Raw genomic sequence first — 21,107 nt, 5'->3', positions numbered from 1 at the left:
TGTCCGACTCTGTGCGACCCCATAGATGGCAGTCCACCAGGCTCCCCTGTCCCTGGGATTCTCCAGGCAAGAGTACTGGAGTGGGTTACCATTTCCTTCTCCAACGCATGAAAGTGAAAAAATAAAGTGAAGTCGTTCAGTCGTGTCCGACTCCTAGCGACCCCATGGACTGCAGCCCACCAGGCCCCTCCATCCATGGGATTTTCCTGGCAAGAGTACTGGAGTGGGGTGCCATTGTCTACTCCTTTTACTTTTCTTCAATTAACTCATGGAAATATGAAGTCCACAGCCACATTGTCCACACTGGTTCCTCTGAACACTGATTAGCTTTGATGCCATCTTCAACAGTTTGCTGGGGACTTCAGCGTTGCCAAATTTCCTGCTACTGTTAGAAACTCACCATCTCGCTAGAGGGAGAGGACCTCCATAGTGGGGAATTTTCTTGCCAATCATCTCTCTGATAGATTCGTGAGACTTGGAGCTGAAAGATATGACCTAAATACAAGTGTTCTCATCAAATGCTTTGAAAATGTACAATAAGCTAGGCTTAAAGGAGCAGACATATGAGTATATTCAATGTAATTTCATGTATTGGAATAGTTGCAATTGGCAAAGTTCATCTTGAAATATTTTCCATGCAGTTTAAAAGAGTTAAATATCTTGGAAATCCCCTCCCTAGACTCCCCCAAACCCTTTAACTCTAAGTTATTTCTGGGAGATGGAAATATTTTAGTTCTTAAGCTTCTCATTAATGCTGGATTTGGCTTAAAATCCAGGCTGCAGTGATGCGCAAATCCAGGGAACTCTATTCCAACAGGACTGTCCCTTGGGGCTTTGTTTACCCAAATTAAAAGATATTGCTTTTAACAATAAATAAAGTAAAATTTACTTATTTATTTTTAATTTTTTTTGTATTTATTTATTTTTGCCCCAAAAGATGATTTTTTTTTTCACTTTACAATATTGTATTGGTTTTGCCATACTTTAACATGAATCCACCACGGGTGTACATGCGTCCCCCATCCTGAACCCCCCTCCCACCTCCCTCCCCATACCATCCCTCTGGGTCATCCCAGTGCACCAGCCCCGAGCATCGAACCTGGACTGGTGATTCGTTTCACATATGATAATATACATGTTTCAATGCCATTCTCCCAAATCATCCCACCCTCACCCTTTTCCACAGAGTCCAAAAGACTGTTCTATACATCTGTGTCTCTTTTGCTGTCTCGCATACAGGGTTATCGTTACCATCTTTAAAATAAGTTTAGGAAAGGCCTGTTCAGTGGTGTTCAACAGGATTTTTTACTCCAGGCCTTTTTACTTCCTGGTCTTGAAGTGCATCATGTATCTTTATGAATCTCCAGGAGGCTCAACTACTAAGCCCACGTGCCTCAACTACTGAAGGCCGAGTGTCCTAGAACCTGTGCTCTGCAATAAGAGAAGCCAGCACGATGCGAAGCCCTCGCAGTGCAACCAGAGAATAGCCCCTGCTCGCTGCAACTAGAGAACGCCTGCGTGCAGCAGTGAAGACCCAGCACAGCCAAAAGTTAAATAAATAGGTAAAATTATATATATATATATATGTATGTATGTATGTATATAAAAGATCTGCTCACTGGGAATAAGGCAAGAATTGGGTACAGGAAGTAAAGCATCAAGGCCAGATAACAAACCTGATTTACTGATCACTTAGTCCAAGTTCCCTGAAAATACTTTTTTCTGGGTCTGGTTTCTTAGTATAGAACTGAGATTAGGACTGAAAGGCCGCTCAGAGGAGGACTATGGACCCTAGGAGCAAGACAGTCAGCCTGCCAGGTCTTGAGGTTCTCTCAAAGCCCTCCAGTGCCCACCCACTCACACAGTAGATGCTCATTCATATCTGTTGCATAATCACTGTATTTGCTAGAGGGATGTGACCAACTTGATTACAGGAGCGACCGAACAATAACACACCGAGACTTTGCTTTAGTCAGTTTAGTTTGTTCTTCTCAGAGCAAATGAACAAAAACCAAAACAAAGCAAAAAAGAAAATCAGACAAGGTTGTGTTCTGAAAGACACTGAACAAATACACTTGAGTTCTTATCACAAGAAAAATCAGTAACTTTCCCAGTGTCTGAGCCTTCGGCGTTGACTTGGAAACCCTGAAATCCTGCCGGCCGGAGGGTCTCCCGAGTCCAGGGGCTGAGCATGCAGGCTCCAGCGTCCCGAGCGGCCGAGCCAGTGTGAAATCATTTCCTTCTTGGAGCACAGGGCCATCGCTGCAGGTATTAACGCGCCTTCTGAGCCCTCTGCCTCCTGGCTAGTGTAGTGAGTGGATAAAAGAAAGAGGAGGCAAGTCAGGCAGCTGTGGGGCTTGGGGTTTTGGAGAGCAGGTTTGGGAAAATCACAGGGGAGTTCAACAAGCCGGGAGGCTGGCCAAGAGCTAAGCAGATGCTTGGCTGAGCAGCAGCATCACCTGGGGACCTTTTATTAAAATGATTAGTAGTATTTAAATTATTATTTAATGACAGGTTCCTAGGTCCCACCCTAGAGTAGATTCACAGTCTTCATCTTAACATCCTCGTCTGGAGATTCCATGATGAAAAAACCTTGCAGCAGTCAATTTATGTTTCAGTGTCAGAGACTTGATCGTTCTGAGCGATCTCCAACCTTTTGCAGCTCATCCAGGGGTCTCAGGCCCCAGAGAATTCTCCCCAAGCAGTCCTCTTGGAGGAGCAAGCTCATAGCATTGGGGAGGACACATGGCATTTTTAGAACATAGAGTGTGAGAATTCTCAAAGACTCTTCTCGTGGTTGCAGCCACGTGTCTGTCAGTTCATCTTGGAAAGCATTCCCTTTCAAAAATCATTACAAAGAGTGGAGAGAGGTGTGCCCTTCTGTCTGTTTAAAAGCATGTCAAGATTCTTACTTTCAGCACTTCGGCTCCTATGAAGAAAAAGTGGACCCTTTGGGTATCTTGTTAACAAATGAAGGGCCAGTCGGTCCTTGTAGCTTGAGGGACAGTGCATGGCTGTCCAGCCCTCTCCTCTCTGGCTGGCACCCCACTCCAGTACTCTTGCCTGGAAAATCCATGGACAGAGGAGCCTGGTAGGCTGCAGTCCATGGGGTCACTAAGAGTCGGGAACGACTGAGCGACTTCACTTTCACTTTTCACTTTCATGCACTGGAGAAGGAAATGGCAACCCACTCCAGTGTTCTTGCCTGGAGAATCCCAGGGACGGGGAAGCCTGCTGGGCTGCCGTCTATGGGGTCGAACAGAGTCGGACACGACTGAAGCGACTTAGCAGCAGCAGCATAGTAAGGATTTTATACAAAATGTCTCATTTACTTCTCCTGACAACCTTACGAAATGGGTCAAGGGTTGGCAAACAATGGTCAGTCACCTGTTTTTTTTTCCTTAATATTTACTTTTACTTATTTATTTGGCTGCACCGAGTCTTAGTTGTGGCATGTGGGATCCAGTTCTCCAATCAGGGATCGAACCCGGGCCCCCTGCGTTGGGAGTTTAAGTCCCAGTCACGGGACCACCAGGGAAGTCCCTCGGTCACCTGTTTTTGTAAATACAAACATATTGTACTATGGGTCATGTGCTCAGTCGTGTCTGACTCTGTGACCCCATGGAGTGTAGCCCGCCAGGCTCCTCTGTCCATGGGATTTCCCAGGCAAGAATGCTGGAGGGAGTTCCCATTTCCTTCTCCAGGAGATCTTCCTGAGCCAGGGATTGAACCGAGGTCTCCTGCATTGCAGGCAGATTCTTTACCAACTGAGCCACCAGGGAAGCCCATGTTGGACTATAGCCAGCGCCATTCATTAATGTATCATCTGTGGCCGCTTTTGCTCTACAAGGACAGAGCAGAGCAGTTGTGACAAAAACCCTGTGCCTTACAAAGTCTCAAAAATTTGCTGTGTTGCCCTCTACAGAAAATGTGGGTTGACCTCTAAAATGGGCCATTGGTACCACTTTACAGATGGGGAAACAGAGGCACAAAAGGCTCAATGTGTTGCCTAAAATCATTTAGGTTATAAATGAGTGTCAGAGATGTCTCTGGCCCCAGAGAAACTATACCTGTTCTTCTCCCCACTCGACACTCTTCTTACTCTATCATGTTGATGGATTCCTGCTAAATGTGTCAGGCAAGAGGGACATGTTTATTTGCTCTAACAAAATGTCTTCTGCTGACGATCACACAGAGAGGCCTGCAGAAAATTCTGGAGTCCCATAGAGGTGGTCATCCAGCCCACCCAGTCCTCTCCCAGCCGCTAACATCAGGGTCCAACCTGCCCAGGATTTATAAGAGGGATCATCATCCAATATAGGGACAGGTTTTTCAATTTCAGGAGATTGGCTCAAGGATTTGCTGATTAAAGAACTAGAGAAAAGAGGACTTTGCTGGTGGTCCAGTGCTTAAGACTCTGTGCATTCACTGCAGGGGGTACGGACTCTATCCTGGGTCTGGAACTATGATCCTGCATGCTGCATGTGCAGCCAAAAATAAATAAATAAATAGAACTAGGGAGGAACGAGGTATGGTGTTAGTTGCTCAGGAATGTCCAGCTGTTTGCAATCCCATGGACTATAGCCCACCAGGCTCCTCTGTCCATGGGAGTCTCCAGGCAAGACCACTGGAGTAGGTCGTCATTTCCTTCTCCAGCAGATCTTCCCAAACCAGGGATTGAACCCAGGTCTCCCACATTGCAGGCAGATTCTTTATCATCTGAGCCACCAGGGAAGGCCCCAGAACCAGGTAACCTCAAGCCAAGAACAACAGCCACCCTTGCCTGAGTGACACCACCAGGGGAGCTGAACCCTAGGCCTATCCCTGGAGACAGGCGCGTGTTCGTCTTGTCTGCCATTCTGCCCCTGCCGATGTCTTTCCGCTCAGCCTTGGCTTGACTTGCCTGCTGGTATTGCTCACAGTCACACTGCCCCGCTGTCCAGAGTTCCCATCTAGTCCTGGTTTCTGCGTGTCTGACCTTCGCTCACACTTGACCCTGTAGGTAAATACGCCATGCCTCAGTAGTGGTCTACAGCTCCTAAGGGATGTCAAAGCTGAAGCTCTGTATCTTGGGGAGAAAACCCAGTGTTTCCATACATATTTTGAAACCAAACCAATTCCAAGAATAGAATGAAAAGTGAAACCAGTGGAAAAGTTTGCTCAGTCAAAAGCCACCAGAATTTCCAAACATGTAGAAACAGTTATATCAATTAACGGTAAATCTATACAATGGAATATTATGCAGCCATTTAAAATGATATCAACAAAGATTTTAAAATAACATTATGCAGCAGAGATAGAACCGGCTTCACTGGTGTGGGACATATGCAGTTAAACAAGGACCTATGTTTATAAGGGCCCCATACTTGGTTTAATTCTCCATGGCCACCATCTTGAAATTCTTCATAAATTTTGGACAAAGAGGGCCCACATTTTCATTTTGCACTGAGCCTAGAAGTTATGCAGTTGATCCTAAGTAGACATATCTCCCAGAATTTATTCTTGCCTCTTAGTAATAGAACTTCCCCAATCCAAACCACATCACCCTGACTAATGTTTCATGTGAGAATGACTTTCCAGTATTTCTTGGGAATTTTTTATGTTTTTCCAAATTCTGAAAAAAAAAATTAGTAAAGAAATTGGGATAATGTGAAAAAATACAGTAATCCTCCTGCAAGAACTGAAGCTTAATAATCAACATAGAGACATTTGTCTGAATCCTCCTGTGTTATGACAAAAGCAAGAGCAGAAACTCGAACAAGTTAAGACTGACATTTCTGGGAACCAGAACGGGAACACGTAGGAGAAAACTGGCTATGATGTAATCAGTCAGTCACACTGGTAGTTCTTGTTCTGTTTTAAATGTATATATGGGGTGTCCCTGGCGGCTCAGTGGTAAAGAATTCACCTGCCAATGCAGGAGACTTGGGTTCAATCCATGATTGCGGAAGGTCCAACATGTCATGGAGCAACCAAACCTGTGCACCACAATTTTTAAGCCTGTGCTCTAGAGCCTGGGAGTCACGAGTACTGAGCCCATGTGCCACAGCTACTGAAGCCTGTGTGCCTTAGAGCCCATGCTCTGCAACAAGAGAAGCCGCCACAGTGAGAAGCCCGGGCATCGCAATAGTGAGGACCTGTGTGCCTTAGAACCCATGCTCTGCAACAAGAGAAGCCACCACAGTGAGAAGCCCAGGCATCGCAATAGTGAGGAGCCCTCGCTCACTGCAGCTAGAGAAGACCCTGCACAGCACCAAAGACTCAGCACAGCCAAAAAATAAATAAACTAAAAAAATAATAAAACACCTTAGAAAATTTTAAATGTATACATGGCCATGACTGCTACTAATGGCAAGTCATTCTTGCAAATTATAATATATATTAAAAGTTATTATATAATAAATAAATATTATTTTATGTGCATATGCACTTTATATACATATCTTGTTAGTGATGTTCTCAGAAATAACAAGCTTGGGGGGCAAAATAAGCCCCTAAAGGGACAGTATTGACATATGATTCTATATAGGGCTTTAACTGCTGGAAATTTATGTGCTGCTGCTGCTAAGTCACTTCAGTCGTGTCCGAATCTGTGCAACCCCATAGACAGCAGCCCACCAGGCTTCCCCGTCCCTGAGATTCTCCAGGCAAGAACACTGGAGTGGGTTGCCATTTCCTTCTCCAATGCATGAAAGTGAAAAGTGAAAGTGAAGTCGCTCAGTCGTGTCCGACTCTGTGTGACCCCATGGACTGCCACCTACCAGGCTCCTCCGTCCATGGGATTTTCCAGGCAAGAGTACTGGAGTGGGGTGCCATTGCCTTCTACATTATTTAAATATTACCCAATAGAGTTCACTGGTATTTTCCAATGTTTAATTTTTTCTGACAGGCTATAATTGCTTGTAGGGCTTCCCATGTGGTGCTAGTGGTAAAGAACACGCCTGCCAATGCAGAAGATGTAAAGATGTGGGTTCAGTCCCTGGGTTGGGAAGATCCTCTGGAGGAGGGCATGCAACCCCCGAGTATTCTTGCCTGGAGAATCTCCATGGACAGAAGAGCCTGGCGGGCTACAGCCCACAGGGTCACAAAGAGCTGGACACGACTGAAGGAACTGAGCAGGCATGCACGCACAGTGGTTTATAAATTCACTAGATCAGTATTTCTTATTTAGCAAGCTACTATTGTTAGACATCCACAGTAATGAGTAAAGACTATGAAGAAAGTTGGAAGACCTTTAAGAATAATATAATTTCAGGAGCTTCCAGGCATTCCAGCTTCTCATTTGTAAACCCTGAAGATTCATGTCCTTTGGGTAGTGGAAAACATTGCTTCTATACATAACTGTTCAACTGCTGCTACTGCTGCTGCTAAGTCGCTTCAGTCGTGTCCGACTCTGTGCGACCCCATAGACGGCAGCCCACCAGGCTCCCCTGTCCCTGGGATTCTCCAGGCAAGAGTACTGCAGTGGGTTGCCATTTCCTTCTCCAATGCATGAAAGTGAAAAGTGAAAGTGAAGTCATTCAGTCGTGTCCGACTCTTAGCGACCCCATGGACTGCAGCCTACCAGGCTCCTCCCTCCATGGGATTTTCCAGGCAAGAGTACTGGAGTGGGGTGCCATTGCCTTCTCCGAACTGTTCAACTAGAGACTACAATTTCCAGCTTCCTTTGCAGCTAGTTATAGTTATGTTCTAAGTTTTGGCCAATGAAATGTAAGCCCATGTGAAGGGTGCACCTGCTGGATCAAGTTTTTGTGAGGAAGTTGCTTGCACTCCATTTTCTCTTTCCTCTTCTCCCTGGCCTGGAAATGATGAAAACTGGAGAAGCCACCTGGGACTGGGATATGGAGACTGTGTGTTCAAGAAGAAAGAGCTGCCCATCCAGTTTGTTCCACAGATGACCTTGTAGAACAGAACTATCTACCCATGATAGCCTATCTTTAGATTGTTAAATGAGAGATGAATAAATCTTGTTTTAAAGTGTAAATATATATATGTAAATATATTAAAATATATATTTACATATATATTAAAGTCTGTATATTAAAGTCTCTTTTTTTATAGCAGTTTAGCTTATACAAACACGTGTGTGGGCGCTAAGTTGCTTTAGTTGTTTCAGACTCTTTGTGACCCCATGGACCATAGCCCACTAGGTTTCTTTGTCCGGGGAATTTCCCAGGCAAGAATACTGGAGTGGGTTGCCATTTATTCCTCCAGGAGATCTTCCAGATCCAGAGATTGAAACTGGGTCTCCTGCATTGCAGGTGGATTCTTTACCGTGGATTCTTTACAGGTGGATTCTTGAGCCATATAAGCTTATGCTGCAATGCTACTTGACAAAGCATCACACACAATTGTATATTATATTATATCACACTGGAGTTGCGAAGAGTTGGACACAACTTAGCAACTGAACAACAATAACACTATTCTATGTATTATATTATACATAATTGTGTATGTAGTTCCAGAATGCCCCATGGATACAAAAATCGGCAGATGCTCAAGTCCCTTTTATAAAATGCCCTAGCATTTGCATACAACCTACACACATCTTCCTGTATACTTTAAATCATCCCCAGATTACTTATGACACCTAATATAAATACTATACAAGTGGTCATAAACCACAATATAAACACTATGTAAATGTTGCCAGCATGCTGCAAATTCAAGTTTTGCTTTTTGGAACTTTCCGGATTAAAAATATATATATTTTAGACCTGCAGTTGGTTGAATCATGCATAGATGCATAACCAATAGATACAGAGGGCTGACTGTATATATAACATAATCTCGATCGCTAAAAAACACACAAATAAAATGCCCGAGAGAAAATATGTCAAAAAGCCTGGCAAAAAAAGAGAGAGAGAGAGATGAAAAAGCCAAACCAGGCATTATTTCAGAAAGAACTAGGTAATATTATCTCTATAATTGGGCTTCCCTGTGGCTCAGCTTGTAAAGAATCCACCTGCAATGTGGGAGACCTGGGTTCGATCCTTGGGTTGGGAAGATTCCCTGGAGAAGAGAAAGAGTACTCACTTCAGTATTCTGGCCTGGAGAATTCCTTGGGCTGTATAGTTCATGGGGTCACAAAGAGTCAGACACAACTAAGCCACTTTTATTTTCACTTTCATCTCTATAACTGGGGCTTCCCCAGTGACTCACTGGTTAAGACTCTCCCTCAGTGCAGTAATCACAGGAGATGCAGGTTTGGTCCCTGGGTTGGGAGTGTCCCCTGGAGGAGGCCATGGCAACCCATTCCAGCATTCTTGCCTGGAGAATTCCATGGACAGTGGAGCCTGGCAGACTACAGGCCAGAGACTCACAAAGAGTTGGACACGACTGAAGTGACTTAGCACACACCTCTACAGTCATTAAGCTAATACTCATTGAGCATGACTTATGTTTCAGGCAGGGAACCAGAACAGAGAGCAAGAAAGATATATTCTCTGTATTAAATTTAGGGTAAAACTAGAAAGGAAGGTATATAATTAGTACATAATTACCAGCTTGAATGATATGAAGAATTTATTCTTTCCTTTCTATGAGTCTTTCTTCATGGGAATGGGAATATTGGTGAGATGTGGGGTTTTGGATAACCTCAGCCTCTCCTTCAAGGACTAATCCCTGCCTAATGCCTATAGAAGTTGAGCTTTCTCTGGGAGGTGGCCCACCCCTCCAGGAATCCTTCAAGGCTAATGATGGGCAGGAGAATTCAAGGGTTTCCATTCACATTCCTGCCGCTCCTCTTGAGAAAGCTCCATCCAGCTTCTCCAGCCCTGGGCTAAAGAAAACTGGAATGTATCCCAGCCTCATTACACATTCTGTGTCAAGGGAGCCCTCCTTATCTGAGAACACAGGGCTGGCTATTGGGTTGCCATCTTGGGAAAACCAAGAACATCTCTTTGGTTTGAGTTCGGGGGATAAGCAAAGAAAGCTGAACAAACACATAAGTGGAAATTTGGCGCTTGTCTTATACAGTAGCTATAATTTTCATAGCCTTAAAAAAGTGAGAAACTCAAGTGTTCCGTCCTTCAACATGCTGTAAGAGGCCGTTTTAACTCATTGAGAGGCGGTCAGCTTGCTGTTGGGTAACAGTGTTTACTGAAGCCTTTACCTGCCTATCTGTCCATCTACCTGCCTGGTGAACCTGTCTGGCTCTGCCAGCCACTGAAGAGCATTTCTGTCCACATGCCTGTCAGATTCCATTTTTCACCAGAAGCTTCATTAAGAAATAGAAGCTGAGCATTCTTAGAGGCACTTTAAACCACTGAAAATAATGAAGGAGAAGTCAATGCAATTAGCCAAGCCCTTGGCAGTGGGATTTGAATAGCAAAGGAACTAATTATGTGCCCCGGGCACCCACACATTGTACTTGCCACATCATCAGGCCACAACAAAGAATGTCTCAAAGCTGTGCCTCTCACAGCGCCGGAGTGAGACAAAAGTTACCTTGGTGAATTCCTTTCCTTCCCCATAAAGAAGGCTGAGTCTGCTCTTGTTTACCCACTATCATTCACCCCTTCTTCCTTTCCATCAGAAACAAGATTTTACCCAGATTGGCAATGTGCCCAGATAAAGGAACACGCTTCCTCATCTCCTTTGCAATTATAAATGGTCAATGAAATGTTAGTGGAAGTCAAACGAGTCTTCTGAAAAGGCTGTCCTTTTCCCTTTTCTCTTTCTACCTGGAATATGGATGTAAAAAGTGGAGTTTCAGCAGTCATCTTGATACCATGAGGCAATCTTGGAACTGGAATTCATCATAAGATGGAAGAGCAGAAAGATTGAAGGAGATTGGCTGCCTGATGACCATGGGATTCGCAGGCTCTACACTTCATGTTGCATGACAGAAAAATAAATCTAATTATTTATTGAGTGTGTTAATCACTCAGTCATGCCCAACTCTTTGCAACCCTGTGGACTGTGGCCTGTCAAGCTCCTCTGTCCATGGGATTCTCCAGGCAAGAATACTGGAGTGGGATGCCATTTCCTTCTCCAGGGGATCTTCCCAACCCAGGGATCAAACCCAGTTCTCCCGCATTGCAGGCAGATTCTTTACCATCTGAGCTGCCAGGGAAGCCATAGTTATGTATTACAACTATGAATTCAGTTATCTGTTTCTAGCAAGAAGTCTAATTTTAACACATACAACATACATTCAATTTCTACCTTTTCCACAAGTTTTTTCAAGAGCCCCTAGAAAAATTCAATCATTGACTGAAGCATTTACTTAATGCCCACTGTCAGCCCAGCTCCGTGGTCCACATGGGGGAACGGAAAGGTAAGCATGCGTGGTCCCTGATGCTAGGAGCACAGCTGCCCACTTCCCCATTAGAACTAGCTGTTCTCTCCCACTGAACTTTAAGTCATTGTCAGAGTTTCCTTGCACGAAAGGAATTGTGTAAGCTGCTGGAAGGCAGAGAACCTGCTTTGTTCATTTGATATCTTCCTCCCACAGTCCCTGGCCCAACTCCTTCCCCTTAGGAACCCAACATCCAGGGCAGGGCTATATAAAGGTTGAGCCTTCAGCCCAGCCCAGCTTGTTTCAGCAACTGCCTGCATCTGACCGTCACTGTATAAAGAGTGGCCCCGTTCCAACTCAGGGTTCACTAACAATGCTCGTCTCTCTCCAACTATGTGCCCTGAGGCTCAGATCTCCATTTCCTCCTCACCATTCTCCTCAGATACAGTGCAGAGGAAGATGGGACTTCCTCTCAATTCCAACTCTGCCTCTCTAGCCTGACTTTGTTTCGGATATGGCCTTGTCAGTTCAGCTGGGCCCCAGCCCCACCAGGCAAGGAATATCCTTTGCGTCCTCCACCCAGTCACGTGTATTCAGGGTGAAGAAACCATTAAATCTGCCAGGCAGTAGCCCCATCCTATCAACTGGTCCAGAGTAGGATCATCTCTGAAGATCAAGGGTTTCATTGAAGGGGAGCCAGTGAGCCCCGGCCTCCCCCATGATATATCCCTGGGGGTCATTTTTAGCAATGGAATTTTGGGGCAAATACAGCATTTGTTTCTCTCCAGCCTTCTCAGGCTCTCCAATGTGCCAGTTCCCAAGCCCATCATGACTGAGGCAGGCCCTCTTTCAGATCCTTACTCTGGTCATCTGGTGAGGGTAGTGGGGGTGGGTAGGGGGGCATCAGTTCTTGCTGTCCAAGCCCAGATTATGTTGGAGGGCAGCGTGGTCTGCATACCAACTCCATTCCTTTCTACCTCTGGGACTGTGGACAAATTACTTAATCACACAGTGTCAGTTTTCTCAGCTGTCAAATGGGAACAACACATTGACCTTACAGACTTGTTATAAAGATTAAAGAAGTCAACGTACAAAAGCCCTGTTCCTAGGACAGAGTGAGCTTTCAATCAACAATAACTGTCATTGGTGTTAGCAAAACCTGGCATCACCTGTTGTTAGAAATGTCTCATAACTTAGTAAACATTAGACACTATTGCTGTTCAGGCACTCAGTTGTGTCTGACTCTTTGCGATCCCCATGAACTGCAGCACACCAGGCTTCCCTCTCCTTCACTATTTCCCGGCGTTTGCTCAAACTCTTGTCCATTGAGTCAGTGATGCCATCCAACTATCTCATCCTCTGTTGATCCCTCCTTCTCATGCCCTCAATCTTTTCTAGCATCAGGGTCTTTTCCAATGAGTTGGCTCTTCACATCAGGTGGCCAAAGTATTGGAGTTTCAGCTTCAGCATCAGACCTTTCAGTGAATTTTCAGGGTTGATTTCCTTTAGGATGGACTGGCTTGATCTCTTTGCTGTCCAAGGGACTCTCAAGAATCTTTTCCAGTACCACAATTTGAAACCTTCAATTCTTTGGCAGTCAGCCTTCTTTATAGTCCAACTCTCATATGTGTACATGACTACTGGAAAAACCATAGTCTGACTAGATGGACCTTTATCAGCAAAGTGATGTCTCTGCTTTTTAATACACTGTCTAGATTGGTCACAACTTTTCTTTCAAGGAGCAAGGGTCTTTTAATTTCATGGCTGCAATCACCATCCGCAGTGATTTTGGAGCCCAAGAAAATAAAGTCTGTCACTGTTTCCACGTTTCCCCCATCTATTTGCCATTAAGTGATGGGATCACTTCATGCCATGATCTTCATTTTTTGAACACTGAAAACATTAAATGTAATTAAGGTTATAATGGGGCTTCCTTCATAGCTCAGTTGGTAAAGAATCTGCCTGCAGTGCAGGAAACCCAGGTTTGATCCCTGGGTTGGGAAGATCCCCTGGAGAAGGAAATGGCAACCCACTTCAGTATTCTTGCGGGGAGAATTCCATGGACAGAGGAGCCTGGCAGGCTACAGTCCATGGGGTCGAAAGAGTAGGACATGACTTAGCGATTAAACCAAACCAACCAAGGTTATAATATTGGTGAAGAATCTCAATTAGATTTTTTTGGGGGGATTAGCTAATTTTTTAAAGTGACCGCCTCCCTTATTTTTCTCAACTCTCTTCTTTATTTCCCATTCTTCATTCTAGGGATATTTTTTGTCCCTGAGGTCATAAGGAAACAACCCCACTGCAGTCTAAGCTCTCATTCTAACATCCTTGCTCTGAAGCATCTTTCTTTCTCCCTCTCCATTGCATTTTTTTCTTTTTTTCCTTTTGTGAAGTTTACAGTAAAGGGTCAAATTACCTGCCCATTTTCTTCCCAGGACGCTCCCATCCATGGCATGTCTGAGGTGTGGTGAGACAGGCAGAAACATAAAGACGCATGTGGGAATAAATGTGTAAATGTATTTAGACTTTATTTGGGGAAACTGGGCTTTTGCCGTCAACCAAGTTCAACAGAGATGGCTGTGCAGACCAAACAGTGGTTAGTCGTTGACACCAAAAACCATTTGCAGCCCAAATTAGACACAACAAATCAGAGAAGGAATTTTTAAAAATCCTAACCTTGCAACCCACCCCTCACCCCGGACTACTTCAGGCATCAGAAACGAAGGAAAATATGCATAGCAAGAGGAGGCTCAGGAGACCAGAGCAGATTCCTGGGACTGTGCAAGTGAAAAGCACATTTGTGAAAGGAGAGCACATCTGGGGGGCTGGGAATGGAAAAGCTGGGAGGGTTTGTGAGATGAGGCCCTTGGTCCCATCTCCCCTTTATTCCCAGTGTGAGAAACTGTCCAAGCTGAGGTCTGGGTCATCCCTATGCCGGTGCTATTCGTAATAAAGCAGAAAAACTCAGGGATTCTGGCTGGGACCTAGCAGGCAAGAGTCTGCAAAATTCAGACAGGAACATATGTCAGTGGAGTGGGTGGTTTAAGACCAAAGGGCTGGAGGGCCCCGTGGTGAACCAGACCACAGGCCCTGCAGGAGAAGAGAGTGTCCCCCAGGGGGCGCTGTCTATGCAGCCCTGCCCGGTGGTTGCTGTGAAGAAATATAGGCCGAGAGTGGCCAGATCTTCAGATGTTTTAAGAGATGCTATAAAAGATCCTGATTTTCAAATGCTTGGCAACTGATTCAACGCACTTTACAACACTGTGTACAGACTGAAGAAAACAAATCTGTCGGCTGGATCTGGCTTGCAGGGCAGCCGGCTTCTGAATTCTGGGTGGGGGCTGACTTTTATCTCATCTCTGAAGCACGGGGGTTTCGGGGGCTGGGTTGAGAGCCCACATGTATCCACGTTCGCTCTTCTGCCCAGATCGTCCCACTGCTAAATTAATCTAGCCTAAGAACTCCTTTGCAGCACTGAGAAAAGCAAAGCTACAAAATCAAAGTACAAACCTAGACAAAAACCTTCCAGGTAGAAGCCTCAAAGATTGAGCTTTACTTTTATTTTTTTATGTATTTTGTCATGTCCCGGAATGCTTGGCCATTTTAAAATCACAGGTGGAATGAGAGTCACGATCCTCTGTAGCTCCTGGGGACCGGACAGCTTGGAGAAGGAAGGGAGAAATGAAAGATGCTAAGCGATGGCACCCAAGACCACCCAGGAGGCTGGGGGTGCGGGTGGGGGTGCTAGTCAGGGGCCAAACTATTTCCTCCTCCTCATCATCCAGCTTTTAGTTTGAAGCCTGTATTCCCAAGCTACCCCCTGGAACTTGGAATTTTCAGACAATGGCTCTGGTAGATTGCTTGGGGAGCAAAGTTTGAAGGGAAGAGCACCAGGTGTAGGTGAAAAGAGTGAGGTCAGAGGGTCCCCGGTTGGCAGGGCAGAGGGGAAACCCCTGTCCTCCCCGCAGGTCACGGTGGCCCCACTGTCTTTTGCATCGACCAAGCAAGGACTGTCCACGGGAACCCGAATGTTAAAAAAAAAAAAAAAACAGCCAATGCATCTTAGGACAAGAACTCAAGTCAGAAAACAGACTCTGCACAAAAATCTCCAATTCCAGGCAACTGCTGTAACAACCCAGCCAGCCAGGACTTCTAAAGGTTGACGTCCTCCTCTTCCTGCCCTGTACACCTTCACCACTGCCGCACATCTGGGGAAAGGGAAGAAGAAGGCAAAAAGCAAAAATACAACAAACAACAGAAACAAAACCCAAAACCACAGAAAGGCAAGGTACGGGGTCTCTAGCCTTTGATTAAGCCCTAAAGGGCTGGCAGCTCATTGCCACAGCCCCGCACCCGCCTGGCGTTTCCCCCGCAGACACCAAAGTACCTCCCTCACCTACCAGCACACACGAACCTTTCACTTTGTTCCCTAGAGCTCAGACACTGGGGCTGCTCAGAAAGATCTGGGATCTCGCAGAGCATTGTGGGTACTGACATGCAAATGAGGCGCGCAACCAAGCGTGTCCCACATTGCTTCAGAGGACCTGAATTTTTTATGGCTTGTATGTGCTTTTTGATGTTTTCATTGTCTCCCAGCATAACTGATATGCATTCCGATTCTGACAACTAGAAGTTGTCTTTTTTTTTTTTTTTTCTTTTCCTGGAGCTGGTCTTCTCCACCTTAAAACAAAACAAAACAAACCAAAAAAAAAAAAAAAAAAAGTGGGGGTGGGGGATAAAAAAACAAATCCACCACTGTAACAAACTGAGGTTACTTTAAGGAGTGAAATATTTTAAGCAATTGAACCACAGATGCAACCGGGAAAGGAAAACATGTTGATTTTCTTAAATTCCTTGGAGGAAAACAACTCCAGCTTGTCTACCTCATTTAAAGGGACAACTTCCAAAGAGAGCAGAGTAGGGAGAGAGTCACTTTTTTTTTTTTTAATTTGCTGGCGGTCAATCGTGAAGAGCCCGTTTCTGTTATGAAATTCACCCTTCCCATCTGTTTGCACTTGCTCTTAATTAGGTTGGGGAAGTTCATTTGGAAAAAGTGAGAGCCTTGTTGGACACACTTCCCTACACACACACACACACACACACACACACACACACACTCCAAGTACTAAGTGAACTTTTAAGGGAACCATTTTCATTTTATAGTCATTTGCCCTTAGAGGATCCAGAACACCATAACCCAGGCTAAATACCTCAGGCTCAGTGGTTTTTCTGGTTTGGCTGAGGCAAGGAATAGCTGAACAAATCACAAGAAAGTCATTTCTCAGAGAGTCCTGTCAGTGTCCGCCCCCACCTCCCATCTCAGATCACACGGGTGATGGGCTGGATGGCAGAAAGCCTTTCTGAACCTAGACGTGGGACCTTCGAAGCACTCTATCCTTACCTGCACAAAAAGCAGACAGAGCACATCTTGTAAATGTGAGTACAATGGCAATGTCTGTAAAAATATAACACACCTTGTGTTTTGCTCGCCGTTCTCATCCAAGGTCTTGCAACTCGTTGTTCCAGCCTCCATATCCCTGTTTTATCCAGACTCGGCATCATTTTCTCCTTTTGGTCCCATTCTCTTCTGTCCATTGGCTTTGGATAACTCAACCAATAAAAGCTAACCACCCACTCACCAGAGCCCCCAATCCCCACTCTCCTTCAGTTCAGTCGCTCAGTTGTGTCCGACTCTTTGCAACCCCATAAACTGCAGCATGCCAGGCCTCCCTGTCCATCCCCAACTCCCGTTGTTTACCCAAACTCATGTCCATTGAGTTGGTGATACCATCCAAACATCTCATCCTCTGTCATCCCTTTCTCCTCCTGCCCTCAATCTTTCCCAGCATCAGGGTGTTCTCAAATGAGTCAGCTCTTCACATCAGGTGGCCAAAGTATTGGAATTTCAGCTTCAGCATCAGTCCTTCCAATGAACATCCAGGACTGATCTCCTTTAGGATGGACTGGTTGGATCTCCTTGCTGTCCAAGGGACTTTCAAGAGTCTTCTCCAACACCACAGTTCAAAAGCATCAATTCTTCGGTGCTCAGCTTTCTTTATAGTCCAACTCTCACATCCATACATGACTACTGGAAAAACCATAGCCTTGACTAGACAGACTTTTGTTGACAAAGTAATGTCTCTGCTTTTTAATATGCTGTCTAGGTTGGTCATAACTTTCCTTCCAAGGAGTAAGCGTCTTTTAATTTCATGGCTGCAGTCACCGTCTGCAGTGATTTTGGAGCCCCCCAAAATAAAATCTGACACTGTTTCCACTGTTTCCCCATCTATTTCCCATGAAGTGATGGGACCGGATGCCATGATCTTTGTTTTCTGAATGTTGAGCTTTAAGCCAACTTGTTCACTCTCCTCTTTGACTTTCATCGAGAGTCTTTTTAGTTCTTCACTTTCTGCCATAAGGGTGGTGTCATCTGCATATCTGAGGTTATCTGATATTTCTCCTGGCAATCTTGATTCCAGCTTGTGTTTCTTCCAGCCCAGTGTTTCTCATGATGTACTCTGCATATAAGTTAAATAAGCAGGGTGACAATATACAGCCTTGACATACTCCTTTTCCTATTTGGAACCAGTCCGTTGTTCCTTGTCCAGTTCTAACTGTTGCTTTCTGACCTGCATACAGGTTTCTCAAAAGGCAGGTCAGGTGCTCTGGTATTCTCATCTCTTCCAGAATTTTCCACAGTTTGTTGTGATCCACACAGTCAAAGGCTTTGGCATAGTCAATAAAGCAGAAATAGATGTTTTTCTGGAACTCTCTTGCTTTTTCGATGATCCAGCGAATGTTGGCAATTTGATCTCTGGTTCCTCTGCCTTTTCTAAAACCAGCTTGAACATCTGGAAGTTCACGGTTCATGTATCGCTGAAGCCTGGCTTGGAGAATTTTGAGCATTACTTTACTAGTGTGTGAGATGAGTGCAATTATGCGGTAGTTTGAGCATTCTTTGGCATTGCCTTTCTTTGGGATTGGAATGAAAACTGACCTTTTACAGTTCTGTGGCCACTGTTAAGTTTTCCAAATTTGCTGGCATATTGAGTGTAGCCCTCCCTCCTTAGCTTGGACAATTTAGACCCAGTTGCTCTTTCCTCTTTCCTTAACACTTCCTCCCACAGCCGGGGCAGGGTGGGGGTGGGGGGAGGGGCGGTGGAGGAGAGGGGTACAGGTTCCAAAGCCAGAGCTGCTGAGGCCAAAGGTCAGCAGCTCTGACCTTTGACCTCAAGGTCAAACCTGCTCCTCAGACAACTTCTATTAATATCTCCATCCTCAGCTCCCAGCAGCCCATCTTAGGCACCGTCAGTTTTGCAAAATAATTATGAATGAAAGTCCTTCATTATTTACTCCACAGTTTCACACATATTGTGTCTAATTTTCACTAAAGGCCTAAGAGGTAGGTATTAGCATATCCATTTCACAGGTGATAAAACTGAGGCTGTGAGAGGGCACATGACTTCCCCAACTATTCAGTGTCCAAAGTCTGCTGCTGCTGCTGCTGCTGCTGCTGCTAAGTCGCTTCAGTCGTGTCCGACTCTGGGCGACCCCATAGACGGCAGCCCACCAGGCTCCCCCGTCCCTGGGATTCTCCAGGCAAGAACACTGGAGTGGGTTGCCATTTCCTTCTCCAATGCATGAAAGGGAAAAGTGAAAATGAAGTCGCTCAGTCGTGTCCGACTCTTAGCGACCCCATGGTCTGCAGCCTACCAAAGTCTAGTGATCTTCAAAAGAGATCAGTTGTCATCCCTTTATCTTTTTCAAATCACTTCCACAAACAGGATGACCCTGTCAGATGGAGGTGAATAATGACCCTTTTTTACAAATGTGTGATCGAGTAGCATAAACCCTTGCAGTCCCATGGCAGTTCTGTTCTCTTCTTCCAGAACCTTCTTTGGAAGACCACAATAACTTGTGGTGATTAAAAGGGAGTCTGATTCTCCCACAGCATAAGCTCCCAGAGGCGAGAGGGAGGTCAGGTAGGAATCTGAAGGAGCCGTGTTAACCTTTTCAATTACAAAAGCCTACAAGGACTTAATTCACCAAACCACCCTCAAGACCACAAGAATTTATGATCTTTCTAAATATACCCAAACGAGTCTCCGGAAGTATCTCAGGTAGCCAGAATCCAGCTCCATAAAGCATATAAATACATTTAAAATAGCAGTAAATGTTTCCACCCTTCTGTTTTTCTAATGACTGAATGCACCCCAAATAGAAATGTTGGCAGTCAACCCTTTAATAATGCTATTTACATTTAACTTATCAGGGTATAAATAGAAGCACAGTAGGCATACATACCAGGCCTTGGTTTATGTGTTTTCAACTTCAGAGCCGGCCAGTCCTTATTTTGTACTGACAATAAAAATACAGAGAGACACAAGTGTTCTCACTTCATCCTCAGCTTCCAGCTCTGGTGCCCTTCAGTATGTTCAGTTTTCTCTGGAGCATCTCAGAGGAGAGAGTCTTCAAATGGACTTAGCTTTCCAAATCCTGAATGAGAGGGGGATTTCTGTGAAACGTTTTGTAGTGGTGGCTGCAGTAGAATTCTAGAAAAAAATCAACTGGCACGAATTAGGGTGGACACAAAAAGAAGCACTATTTCCTAACTGCATGTAAAAGGGGTCCAGACAGCCCCCACCCAACAATGCACCTTCACAGTCTTTAGATTTCAGGTTCTTGAAGGAAATGTATTTCTTTTGACATTTAATAATGTCTGTTGACATGCAGCATCCCTGCTAGGGCTTTTCCTTTTTTTATTAAATGATGTAAGTTCTGTAACTGATACCAGTTGTCATCAAACATCTTAAAGCCAATCAGGCCTCGAGTCATCAATATTTATTGTCCCTGGTGGGGGAGAGGCTGTTTTCAGTTTGGGGCAGATGGGTTTAATTTTTAAGTGGAATAGTTAAAGCAGACGCACCTAGTATAAAATATCAGACCGGCAAGGATCTGCCGACATGGTACAATTGAGATGTTCACGCAGCTGAAAGGAAGAGGATGGGGGAAGAGAAGGAGAGAAAGGGAGGAGAGAGGAAGAAAGAGGAGGGGGCAGGCACAGATGAGAGACTGGGAAAGAGTGGCCGTGGGGAAAGGAATAAAGAAGGGAGAGAGAAAAAAGGAAAAAAGGTGTGGATTCTCATCAGATGTATGGCGTGTACACAAACAAAAATTTCTGTTCTAGTGAAGTCTATCAAAAAAGGGAGACTTCTCTGCTGATCCAGTGACCATGACTCCACACTCCCAATGCAGGGGGCCCAGGATGGATACCTAGTCAGGCAACTAGATCCCACATGCCACAACTGAAGATCCCTCACCCTGCATCACAGGGCCAGCATCCTAGGGGTAAGGTGGAATGGGGTAGGAGCTTGGGTAGGCCTTGGCAAGCTAGTCACAACCAGAGCTGGGGGAGTGCATCAGTTTTTCTGTGGCACCTTCGTCTGTCCTGCCTGTGTCCTCTTCCCCACTGGAGGTCTCCGTCTTATGTGTCTGGCTTCTGGAGTCTTCTCACACTCTACCTCGGGAAAGGCTCTGAGTATATCATTCACACTGAGGCATAAATGACCAATAAAGCTTAATAGGATACTCCTGGCTGCTTCAAGTTTTACTTACTTGATTTTAGTGCTAATGGCAAATACACAGACCAGTGTCAGCCCGTGTGTGTTAGTCGCTCGGTCGTGTCCGACTCTTTTCGACCCCTTGGAGTGTAGCCTGCCAGGCTCCTCTGTCCATGGAATTCTCCAGGCAAGAATGCTGGAGTGGGTTGCCATTCCCTTCTCCAGGGGGTCTTCCTCATCCAGGGATCAAACCCGGGTTTTCTGTATTGCAGGCAGATTCTTTACCATCTGAGCCACCA

At 45.2% G+C, this 21,107-nt stretch overlaps 1 long non-coding RNA gene across 1 annotated transcript; it reads right to left on the bottom strand.

Moving 5' to 3' along the window:
• Positions 1 to 1,985: 1,985 nt before the first annotated feature.
• LOC129636701 (uncharacterized) lies at positions 1,986 to 20,764 on the bottom strand. The gene is made up of 3 exons (XR_008707085.1): positions 20,686 to 20,764; positions 19,553 to 19,744; positions 1,986 to 2,303 (listed from the first exon to the last, which is right to left on the bottom strand). It is a non-coding gene; the product is annotated as an uncharacterized LOC129636701 (long non-coding RNA).
• Positions 20,765 to 21,107: the final 343 nt, after the last annotated feature.

The sequence above is a fragment of the Bubalus kerabau genome, chromosome 22 (assembly GCF_029407905.1).
Source record: "Bubalus kerabau isolate K-KA32 ecotype Philippines breed swamp buffalo chromosome 22, PCC_UOA_SB_1v2, whole genome shotgun sequence".
Classification (NCBI taxonomy): domain Eukaryota; kingdom Metazoa; phylum Chordata; class Mammalia; order Artiodactyla; family Bovidae; genus Bubalus; species Bubalus kerabau.
The sequence above is the reverse complement of the archived record's forward strand: the minus strand, read 5'-3'. Positions and strand labels throughout refer to the sequence as shown.